This window comes from Equus quagga, chromosome 16 (assembly GCF_021613505.1).
Source record: "Equus quagga isolate Etosha38 chromosome 16, UCLA_HA_Equagga_1.0, whole genome shotgun sequence".
In the NCBI taxonomy this organism is placed as follows: Eukaryota; Metazoa; Chordata; class Mammalia; order Perissodactyla; family Equidae; genus Equus; species Equus quagga.
In genome coordinates this window covers 29,913,228-29,925,778 of record NC_060282.1, presented here as the reverse complement: position 1 = coordinate 29,925,778, position 12,551 = coordinate 29,913,228, and positions in this window count along the sequence as shown.

Genomic DNA, 12,551 nt, shown 5'->3' with positions numbered 1-12,551 from the left:
ACATTCCTCTGTTCGATTTAGATTCCCCACCAGTTTTTCTATAAGGAGCACCTGGGCCTAATTTCTCTTCACTGTGGTTTTTAAACTTTTGCACGTGCCTCCTGGAGGGGAGGAAACATGACTTTTTTTTGGCTTTTATCATACTTATTTGTGGTTAAATAAATGGACAAGGGAATGAACATACGAACGTACAGATGAAACAGTGAATGAATGTTACAGGAGCACAGAAGAAGGTAAACAATACAATTGAGTGTAGTTGAGGAAAGGCTTTGCGTTAATTTTTGGTCCATGTTCCTGACATACAATTTTATTTTTATGTTGAATTTGTATTTTAAGTGTAGTCTGTGGACCGACTAGATTTAATTATGTAAATTTTGAGCCTCACACACACACACACACACACACACAATTTCAAAACCTACCCAAAAGAGTTTTTCGTTTCACTTCATCTCTTCTAAAGTAATGATAGTTACGTTCATCATTCTGCTACCCATCATGAAAAAGGAAACAATCTTAAATAGTACACAGAAAATATTAAAAACAACGGGTAAGTCAAGTTTCATAGTACTGTATATGCAAGCAAACCAAAAATTGCCCATAGATATACTATTTTAATAGCTCAAAAAGTATGAGAAAATGAAAAATTGTGAAAATGTTTTGAAATAGAACGAAAATAGCTGAATTGATAATTCATAGCAATTCAAAACACTAAAGAGCATAGTTTTAAAATGATATTGCCAAGAACTTCCCCACTCTCTCTACAGTTTTTTGACTTCTTAGAAATGTATTGCATCTACAACCATTGATATCTTTTGGATAAACCAGTTTTGTGAACATTTTGACTCATCATTAATTTATGTAAACTAGGAACACCTTTAAAAACCTTGCACCCTTTCATGCTCGACGTTGGAAATTCAATAGGAGATTACTGTTACATGACTGCACTGGGTGAGTAAAATACTAATTAGAATTACTATAAGCTTCTCTTGTATAGGATTAAAGAAGACAACTAAATTATTTATGTAATCATTTTGCTTTGGCATTACAAGTGTATCATTTGGTTGAGCTGTTTCAAGCCAGGGCCTGGGGGTTGCTGGCAATTGGTAATTGGATATGAGACTTTTCATAACTTGATAAAAGGCTCCATTCCAACTCAAGAGAATTGTAACAGCTGCTCAGTAGCTGATGTTGGAAATAATTCAATGTGTGCATATGTGTTTTAACCCTTCTGGTAAATGGCTATCTCATGTTACTAAGTGACTGCATAAAACCCCTCATATTTACCGTTAGAAATCACACAAAAGTCATTGGATGAATCTACCAAGAGAACTAACAGGTTCAATCAGACTATGTGAGTTCTAGTGTCATCTATGATACTGAATTATCAGGTAAGACTGTTCTGCCTCAATTTCTTCATTTGCTTAATGATCTAATAATGCTGACCTGGCAGAAATTAAAATAATGAAAAAACTGTAAATATTATTAATAGGATAATCAGAAAAAGCAAAATGGATAACCAGAAAAAACAACATAAATTTATGTAACTCCTTGGAAAAACTCTAGAAAGATGTATATACTGTGTGCTTTCTAGATTTATATAGATACATGAATTACACTTGTGTGGAAAATAGCTACTTTTATTTTTCAGTAGTTTCTAGATAAAATTAATTACCATGAGGATACCTACAAAAATAAAGATGACCAACATAACTTGAGTGGAGTAGAATAAACATCATTATAATAGCACTTAGGCAGTATTGAAATTATCTGTAGTCCTGTTTTCCCTCATTATACTATGACCTCCTCTATGACACAGACTGTATCCCACTTGCCTTTTGATTCTTAGTGCCTAACAGTAAATTTTGATAAATTCTTTTAAATGAATGAATGAATAAATCAATCAGAGAAAGAAATTTAGCATGTGCCTGTTTATTCCAGACTTCAGATTATATTTGGTTATTCTGTCTTTAGCCACCAGGGGGTACTTGAAGCCCATATTTTGGTCCTCTCTGGAACGCTCTGACTGAAATGTGTTCAACAGGCCCAAATCAAATTCAAGCCAAACAGCTTTTTCAAGATGAAAGTGTTATTGAATTAAAGCCTAAGGTAAGCGACTCAGAATGTGCTTTTGGTATAAATTAAGATGAAGCTACAGTGAGATGTAGATATTATTGTGCTGGGATCATTTTCCAAAGCCAATTCAGTAATTCAGGCAGCAAGTTGATTTAATCAGCATACACCACTACTGAAATAGTTCTATTTCAGCTATTCAATCAAAAAAAGAAGCACAGTAAATTCTTAATAAAAAAAATGGAAGAAAATAATTTCTAGTGTCTATTTCCCTGTCATTATGCTTCTCTGTCATAGAGAGCCCTTTTTTTTCTCCCCAAAGCCCCAGTACATAGTTGTATATCCTAGTTGTAGGTCATTCTAGTTCTTCTATGTGGGATGCCACCACAGTATGACTTGACGAGTGGTGTGTAGGTCTGCGCCCAGGATCCAAACCCGTGAACCCTGGGCTGCCGAAGCAGAGCATGCAAACTTAATGACTTGGCCACAGGGCTGGCCCCAAGAGCCCTTTTAAAAGAGAATAATATTCATGTTTTCCTTTTTCATTCTATGCCACTTTGTTAAAAAAAAAAGTATAAATAGAGCATTAAATAGTGCCAAAACCCTGTGGACATTCAATGAATGTTGGCTTATGATGACAGTGATGAAGAAAGTCAATGAATGAAGGCAAATGCAATCTGCACTCATGATGCAATGTTGCTCATAAAACAGGTTTGAGCACAGGAGCTGGTGCTAGTACGTACTACATCCATAAATGCTTTGGCTTTGTGCCTAGGATCACCAGAATTAAGTGATAATAAATATCTTTCAGTTACTGCATACCTTCTCATTCTAAAATTATTTGTTGAGGGCACACCTTTGAGAACTTATTTTTCCTAGACAGCTACTTATATCAAAGTTGGGCTTTGACAAGATTAAGAGGCACAAAGTAGAGTAATTAAAATAGAGATGTCGGTTAAACCACAGCCTGTCTGGCATGCAGATGATTTAGGCAGTGATGTACATTATGTGATTTGAGAAGCATTCAGTTTGGTATGAGTGCTCTGGGGTTTTTTTCAGTCTACCATTGATGTGCTTAATGCCTTTGTTAATCATTTAAAAGTTCTCCAGGACAGTTGCCTATCAACGACACATCTTCTCTCTGCTAGAGATGCTGGGAGTATAAGTATGAGAATTATGGGTGCTCCTCTTAGAAGGTGCAACATAAAGTCAAAGTTATGGTAAAGAACTTTACAAGTCCTTACATATATGCTGTACTTTTCTCCTAGAAACAATGTTCATAAAACAGTTGGGTGTATGGGATCAATTTCCCATATTTTACCCGATCCAAAAACATTGGGCTTTCAGCAGACCTATTTAGTTAAAAAGCACAGATGCATTTCCTATGTTCCTGATACAACTGTTTCACTTTGTAAAGACTTTGTAGAAACCTCTAGTCAACTAACAACCCCTTTATCATTATTACCTGTCACTCTCCTCATGTTTTCACTTCCCTCCCTACCTGCCTAGATTTGATGGTTTTCCATTAGAACTCCCTTACAATAACCCTTAACTGCTCTTTTTTTCCAATCACACTCAGTCCTCCTTAAACCTGACTACCCTGAGAGCTTACTCTCTGCATGCACCTGATCCCCCGAACTTTGCTGAAGAAAATTACACAACATTTTGATAAGTCCCATTCTAAAACAACAGCTACGACATTCTGAAAAGCAATTGATATGGACTTTTCAAAAACATTAATGTTATGAAAGAATAAAAGAAAAAGAAAAGAAAGGGATAAAAGGAAGGAAACAAAGGTCGGGAACTGTTAAAAGAGAATAAAGAGACATTAGTATTTAAAACAATGTGTCATCTTGATAATATTAAGAACGTTATTAGGACAATTGGAAAATTTTGAACATAGACTGTAAGATCAATGTTAAGTGTCCTGAGTGTTCCATTTGTATTCAAGAAGAATGACCTTGTTCTATGTTGAAGAATTTAGGGGTGAAGTGTCACATTATAACTTACTCTCAAATGGTTCAACAACAAAAATGTATATATATTAAATATGGAGAGAGAGAAAGATAGAAAATGTGACTATAAGGGAAGAGTCTATAGATACTTATTGAAGATAGGCTTGAAATTTTCCAAAATAAAATTTTGAAAAGAAGTAATGATCACAAACCTCGAATGAACACTTTCCACTGCACAAGAACTGTCCGACACTTTCCTAGTGCAGACATTTTCTTACACTCCTCTCCAGCACTAACAACACCGCCACATGCTTTATCCAGGAACAGCTGCAATCAGGCAAGGACCCAGCATCATCCCGTCACCAAACCTGCCAGCCTTCCTGAATCTGGACCCGTATGTCCAGGCTTTCCTCCGCTTGTGCTCTGGGTCCCCGTGCCTCTCTCTTTGTCAGTGATTTTTAGAATTTTAAAATGTATCAAAACATCTGACATAAGAACTCCTCCTACATTTTTGTTAGTTACCAACCTTAGATGCTCCCTAGATGAAATCTGAAACTGGCCCCCAGTAGACAGAGGGCAAGGGGAGATGGAAGAAAGAGGCAGACCACTCCAGATTGGTAGGTGGCAGGTTTAATAAGCAAGGGAACTTATATACAAGACTTGTCTTGGGTGGCTGTGAGATGAATAGATCTCCACACCCACCCACCAGAATCTTAAGAATTTATATAAAGGCCTTTAGTGGGTTAAGTCCCCAGTCAGTCAAGATGTTCTCAAAAACATTTTACTCTCTCAAGACTGCATTCTTGAACACAATTCTCTCTGTGGGAACAGTGGGCAGACGTACATTCCAAGGACAGCAAAGGGGGTGAAGAGCCTCTGATTGCCCAGGTCTAGCTAGTGGGTCAATTGACAGTCATGTCTTTTCAATAACCAACTCCAATAATTTTTCCTCTCTTCCAGTCCAAAAAACCAACTTGAACAGTTTCAGTGCACGTGGCTGAACTAAAGTCTCTCGCACATTATAGGCTGTTAGAGAAAAGAAATTTGTTAAATGGAAAATCCAAGTTTAAAAGTACCCTAGCTTTTCATCTTCAGACTTTCTTGCAGGAAAAATCCTTGCTATTTGCAAGAACTTTTACAAGTACAAACACTGTAGTGGCATGATTAATGAAAGAACTAATTGATAAACTGGTCTTCATTCAAGTTTTAAGTTTCTGCTCTGCAAAAGACATTGTCAAAAGAATGAAAAGACAAGTCACAAACTGTGAGAAAATATTTGCAAAAGATATATATATTAAAGACTATTATATAAAATATACAAAAACTCCTAAAATTCAGTAATAAGAAAACAAACAACCCAATTAAAAAATGTGCCAAAGACCTTAATAGACACCCCACCAAAGAAGGTATATGTATGGCAAATAAGCATATGAAAAGATGCTCCACATCATATCTCATCAGGGAAATGCACATTAAAACAATAGTGAGATACTATTACACATCTATTAAAAAGGGCAAAATCTAGAACACTAAAAACACCAAATGCTGGGGAAGATGTGGGGCAACTGTCATTCATTCCTGGTAGGATGGCAAAATGGTATGGTCACTTTGGTAGACACTTTGTTTTTTGCAAAATTAAACATACTCTTACCATACAATCCAGCAATCACAATTCTTGGTATTTACCCAAAGGAGCTGAAAACTTCTACCCACATAAAAACCTGCACACAGATGTTTATAACAACTTTATTCATAATTGTCAAAACTTAGAAGCAACCAAGGTGTCCTTCAGTAGGTGGACAGATAAATGAACTGTGGTACATCCATATAATAGAATATTACTCAGCACTCAAAAGAAATGATCTATCAAGCCATGATAAGACATGGGAAACTTACATGTATATTACTAAGTGAAAGAAACCAATCTGAAAAGGCTGCATATTGTATGATTCCAGCTATATGATATTCTGGAAAAGGCAAAATACGGGGACAGTAAACAGACCAGTGGTTGCTGGGGGTCGAGGAGAGGGAGGGATGATAGGAGGAGTAGAAAGGATTTTTAGGGCATTGAAAATACTCTGTATGAAACGTTCATGTGTATACATGACATTATAAATTTGTCCAAAATCATAGAATGTACAACACCAAGAATGAACCCAAAACTATGGACTTTGGGTGACAATGTATCAATGTAGGTTCATCAACTGTAACAAATGTACCACTCTGGTGGGGGATGCTGATAATGGGGGAGGCTATGCATAAATGGAGGCAGGGGGTATGTGGGAAATCTCTATGCCTTCTGCTCTATTTTGCAAAGCTAAAATTGCTCTGAAAAATAGTCTATTGAAAAACAACGCTGTAGCCTTTGTGTCCCAATACATTAATTAATGCACTAGCATCTGAGACAGGAAGAGTATACTCATGTGTGGTCTTGTTGTGGATCTAATAATTCCTTTCAGTAGTGATGAGCATAAATGATGTTTCAGGGTATCTTCAACAGTTGTAACATCGTATGAAAATATCTGTGATTTTCATTGGTGACAAATCACAAATACTGATAACAGTACTGTGGCTTGTTGAATATATTAATAATTGAAAGGAATGAAAATTTTCACTTAGAAGAAAGTGAAAACCAAGCTGTAATTTTATCTCATCCAAGTTCATGAACATCCATCCTCAGAGATCTCAGCAATTCTTTGTGGCTTTAAATTTCATCTACATGCTGATGAATAACTCTTACATGTCATTTGTTCTCTTACTTGACATTCACACTTGGTTTGTAAGAATAGTTAGCATTTGTTGAGGGCTTACCATATGCCAGGCACTATTCTAAGCATTTTACATTTATTGTCATTTACTTCTCAAAACAACACTATCAAGTAAGTTCTATGTTATTCTCATTTTACATAAAAAGAAACCTGAGGCATAAAGATGTTAAGTAGCTTGTCTGAGGTTTCCTGGTTACTGAGTGGCAGAGTGAGGAACAAAGCCCAGGAAGTCTGCGTCCAGAACCTGTGCTCTTAGCCTCTGGGCAACCCTTCTCCTAATCAGCATCTCAAACTCAAGTCAGACAAATCAGGGATCTGGATCCTCTGCCCTCATACTGCATCTCCTCCAGCCTTTCCACACCATCGTAAATGATCCACCATCCACCTAGGCATTAATTCCCAAAACCTTGAACATCCTAGGCTTCCTTTACCCTGCAAATCCATTCCAAAATACAATTCCAAAAGTAAACAGCAGTGCTTCTCCAACCATATCCAGGAATCTGCCCATTTCTTAATAATTCCAATATTGCCATTCTAGTTCCTTCTTCATCATCTCTTGTCTAAACCACCACAATGGCATCCTAACTAGTCTTGTTTCCATTCTTGTCCCCAATTTAATTCCTCACCACAAAACAGCTACAGTGTATTTTCTAAAACATGAATCAATCAAGTCACCCACCTCCATTTAAAGCTGGACAACTCCTTACTTTAGTCCCAAAAGCCTACCTGATCTTGACCCTGCCTCTCTCTCCAAACTCATCTCATGCTCCTTTTCCCCTCATTTGCTAATTCCAGTTACACTAGCTTTTTGTTCCTTTCCAGTTTTTTTCTCACTCAATCTTATTTGTCATTTATTTTGAAAAGGCAGCAAAAGAGCAAAGGGATTTAAAAATGTGGCCACACGCACCTGTTATTGATGTGTCATTGTGTTAGTCCACTTGATAAAAAATTTTTCCAGCTTTATTGAGCTATAATTGACCTATAACATTGTGTAAGATTAAGGTGTACAACATGATGATTTGATATATGTATATATTGTGAAGTGATTATCATAATAAGCTTAGTTACATAATTACTATTTTCCTCTAAAATCAAGAACAAGACAAAGACACCCACTTTCACCACTCCTATACAACATAGTACTGGAAGTCTTAGCCAGAGCAATTAGGGAGTAAAAAGAAATAAAAGGCACCCAAATTGGAAAGGAAGAAATAAAATTGTCAGTTTGCAGATGACATGATTGGATATACAGAAAACCCTAAAGACTCCACTAAAAAAAAATGTAGAATTAAGAAGTGAATTCAGTAAAATTGCAAGGTATAAAATTAACATACAAAATCAGTTCCATTTCTATACACTAACAAAACATCTAAAAGGGTAATGAAGAAAAACACCCATTTACAATATCCCCCAAAACAATAAAATACTTAGGAATAAATTTAACCAAGGAAGTGAAAGATCTGTACATTGAAAACTGTAACATTGATGAAAGAAATTGAAGAAGATGCAAATAAATTGAAAGATATCCCATGTACGTGGATCAGGAGAATGAATATTATTAAAATGTTCATACTACCCAAAGCCATCTACAGATTCAATGTAATCCCTATCAAGTTTCCAATGGCGTATTTCACAGAAATAGAAAAAACAATCCTAAAATTCATATGGCAAAACAGAAGACCTGAAAGCAATCTTGAGAAAGAAGAGCAAAGCTGGAAACGTACTTCCTAATTCCAAACAATGCTACAAAGTTATAGTAATCAAAATAGTATGGTACTGTCATAAAAACAGACACATAGACCAATGAAGTAGAATAGAGAGCCCAGAAATAAATCCACGCATCTACAGTCAAATAATATTCAACAAGAGAGACAAGAATATTCAATGAGAGAAAGATAGTCTTTACAATAAACAGTGTTGAGAAAACTGGATATTCACATGCAAAAGAATGAAATTGGACCCCTGCCTTATACCTTTCCTGTTCTTGATCATCCCAAGTTCATCCCCTATTTAAGACAACTACTCTAGTTGTTTCCTCTGTTGAAACAATGTTACTTGAATACGAACCCATGAACGCAAGGACTGTAAGTCTTGTTCATTGATGTATTTCTGTTACCTAGAATTATTGTGTGTGTGTGTGTGTGTGTGTGAGGAAGATTGACCCTGAGCTGACATCTGTGCCAGTCTTCCTCTATTTTATGTGGGATGCTGCTACAGAGTGGCTTGATGAGCGGTGCTAGGTCCGCACCCAGCATCCAGGACTGTGAACCCGGGGCCACTGAAGCAGAATGCACAAACTTAACTACTAAGCCACCAGGCCGGCCCCAACCTGGAACTACTTTGGATAGTAAAGGGTCCTTGGTAAGCAGTTATTGAATGAATGAATACATGCATACATAAATGCTTCTTAGTGAAAAATACAAATTAAAAGTAACATTCTATTTGAGTTTAAGTTTAGTTTAATACACCTAACAGAATGCCGGGCAGATAGTAGGTGCACAATAAATACCTTGTTGATAAACTGAACATGACCATTATATTGTTCTACCTATTTTCAAAGTAATATGAATTGCTAATTATCAGCACCTACCTCACCAGGAAATACTGTGGAGTGTTTCATAAGATAAAGTCAAGATTAAAAGCTTTTTGTCTGCTTCAAAACAGTTATTACCATTTGCTGCAGGCTCACAGTATGTTGATTTGTTCTCAGTTCTGTGCTAGCAAATGTCTTCTCAACTAGGATTATCCTAGCATGTGGATAGTTATTTGGGGAAGAAAGGTTTTAATGGCTTTGTGTGTAAGAAAAATTGAGGATAACATAGCTTCCATATTTAAATTTCTTATGTGGGTTTTGGAAAAATTAAGAATTACCAGGTGATTCAGCCCTCCAAGAACATTGCCACAATGATCCCTCACCTTAACTCATTTTACCCAGTGCTGCACTTTTCAAAATAGTCTGTCTCATTTTTCCAGGGCTTTCAAACAAGTTATACTGTGATAAGGTGATTTATTTCTTTCATTTCATACATATTACAAAATAAGCACACACACCAAACTTTTGAGCAGCCATTTAGAGCTAATTTCTACTATCAGTCTACATAGCTAGATGCCAGTAAGGCCATTCACTGTTACTAATGCTATTTGTTTTGCAGAATTTATTTAAGAAAAGGGTACTCCTGATGTAGAAGACAACAATGATGACTCTGCTTGCTACAAGCATCTAGAGCTTTTACGCAGTTGAATATGCCTTTTTATAAAATATTGCACGGTGGATATAATGTCAGACCTTTTCCAACCTGCCAAGTAACCAAATGTGACAATAAGAGAAATAAAGAGAGGAGAATACAAAACTGCCCCCCTCTCTTTTTCAAAGCATGATTTACCAATAAAATGTTTTCTTAATTAGAATTTTGGGGAGTTGCAAACAACAGTAATTGATTGACAAACTTAAGCCAAAGAAAATTTATAGGAAGGGTATGTGAAACTCACATTATCACCAGGAAACCTGGCAATTCAAAATGTGGAAAACAGGTGGGAACCCAGGCACTTTCTCAGAGTTCAAGGAAGGAACCTTAGGAGCAGTCCTTGTGTGAACAGTCTGGTCAGGGCACCTCCAGGGCAATGGCTCGCTCTCTCTTTGTTCATCTGTTCAGGATTCAAGAGCCAGGGAGAATCTGACTGTGGCTTGCTCTGGGTCAGTCATATCCACTCCCCCCTATCCCCTTACACACACACCTTGGCTCAACAGACTACACCTACTGGGCAAGAGATTATTCCCCAAAGGAGAAATTGGGATGATGTTAAAAAGGGAGAAATGAGCTTACCCTCCCCCAAAATAACGACTGTCTACTTCAAACAACGGAAACAAAAATTCCCAAGGCATTAAAACACAAAACCAAGCCCACATGCTTGCTGGAGAACAAAGCTTTGTTCTATCAGTAGGTTTTAGAGTCTCTTCACCCCTTTCCATTTTTCTAGTTTTCTGACTTTTTAAATTTTTTTTTTATTTTTGGGGGAAGATTAGCCCTGAGCTAACATCTGCCACCAATCCACCTTTCCTTGCTGAGGAAGACTTGCCCTGAGCTAGCATCCGTGCCCATCTTCCTCTATTTCATATGTGGGATGCCTGCCATAGCATGTCTTGACAAGCAGTACATAGGTCTGCAACTAGGATCCGAACCAGCGAACCCTGGCCAGTGGAAGCGGTGCACACGAACTCAACCACTATTCCACCGGGCTGGCCCCTAGTTTTCTGACTTCTTATTTGAGAATGCTGCTAACAGTGTCATCTTAGTGTAGGCAAGTGATTTTAAAGCCTAGTGAGTAAATCCACTAGCTTTCCCAAAGCTGCCTACTCTCACGCCTGCAAATGCACACCTCAAAATAGCTGGAGAAGAAAATGCCACCTGACGTCACTTTAATTCAAGACCATTGGCCTTTTTGGCTGCCAGCAGGGACTTTATTTTTCCCCTGGCCTGTTCAACTCTCCAACTCTTCTATCTTTTTGTGGCAGATAGACTCTAAGAAGGTCCCAATGATCCCTGGAATCCACTCCAATCAGGATTTCACCCCCATCACTTTACTACTACTGCTCTTATCAGAGTCTCCAATGAGCTCCACATGTTAAATCCAAAGGCAATTCTCGGTGCTCATCTCGCCTGACATAGCAGCAACAGTTGATAGTCACTACTTTTTCCTCACTGAAATACTTCTCTACTTGGATTCCTAGACAAACTCTCATCTGATTTTCTGCTACCATTTTGACCACTCTTTCTCAGTTGCTTTTGCTTGTTTCTCCTCATCTTTCCTACTACTAAATATTGGAGTTTCCCAAGGCTGTTTTTAGATCTTTTAATGTTTCCATCTAAATTTTACTCTTTAGATGATCACATTTGGTCCCATTGTCTTTAAAATATATGCTCACGATTCTCAAGTTCTTATCTCCAACCTAGATTTTTCCCTGAATTTCAGGTTCAAAAATCTAACTGCCTATTTTACGTCTCCCCTGGGATGTCAAATAGGCCTCAAACCTGATATGTATGAAAATGAACTCCTGATACACTCTTCCAAGTCCACTGCTTCCACAGTCTTCACCAGCACACTTAATGGCCCCCATACTTCTAGATGCTGAGGCCCCAACTCTTGTAGTCACGTTGGACTCCTCAGTTTTTCTCTTACCTTATACTCCTTGTCGGCAAATCCTGTCAGCTCAGCTTTCAAATATATCCAGAGTCTGACCACTTTGCACTACCAACACTGCTACCTTCCTGGCCCAAGCTACCACTATTCTTGCCTGGATTATTTGCACTAGCCTTCTAATTGAGCCCCTGTATCCGCCCTTGCCAGTACAACAAAACAACAGCTGGGTGTTTCTTTGAAAACAAGTTGGATCATGCCACATTTCGGCTCAATATTCTACAGGGATTCCCATTTCACTTGGAGTCAAATCCATGGTCCTGCATGGTCTGCTCCTCCTCCCATTACTTCTCTGACCTCCTGTCTTCTACCACCCTGCTTGTTCTCTCCACTCTGGCTTCCCTGTTCCTTAGACGCCAGGCACACTCCCTCCTCATGGCATTGATGTTTGTTCTTCCAGTGCCTGGAATGCTCTTCTTCCAGATGTCCACGTGGTTAAGCGACTCACTTCAGACTTTCAGATCTTTACTCAAAATTCCATGACAATGTCCTGATCATCCTATCTAAAATTTCATCACACTCAACACACACATTATATTCTTCCCTGCTTTATTTTTCTTTC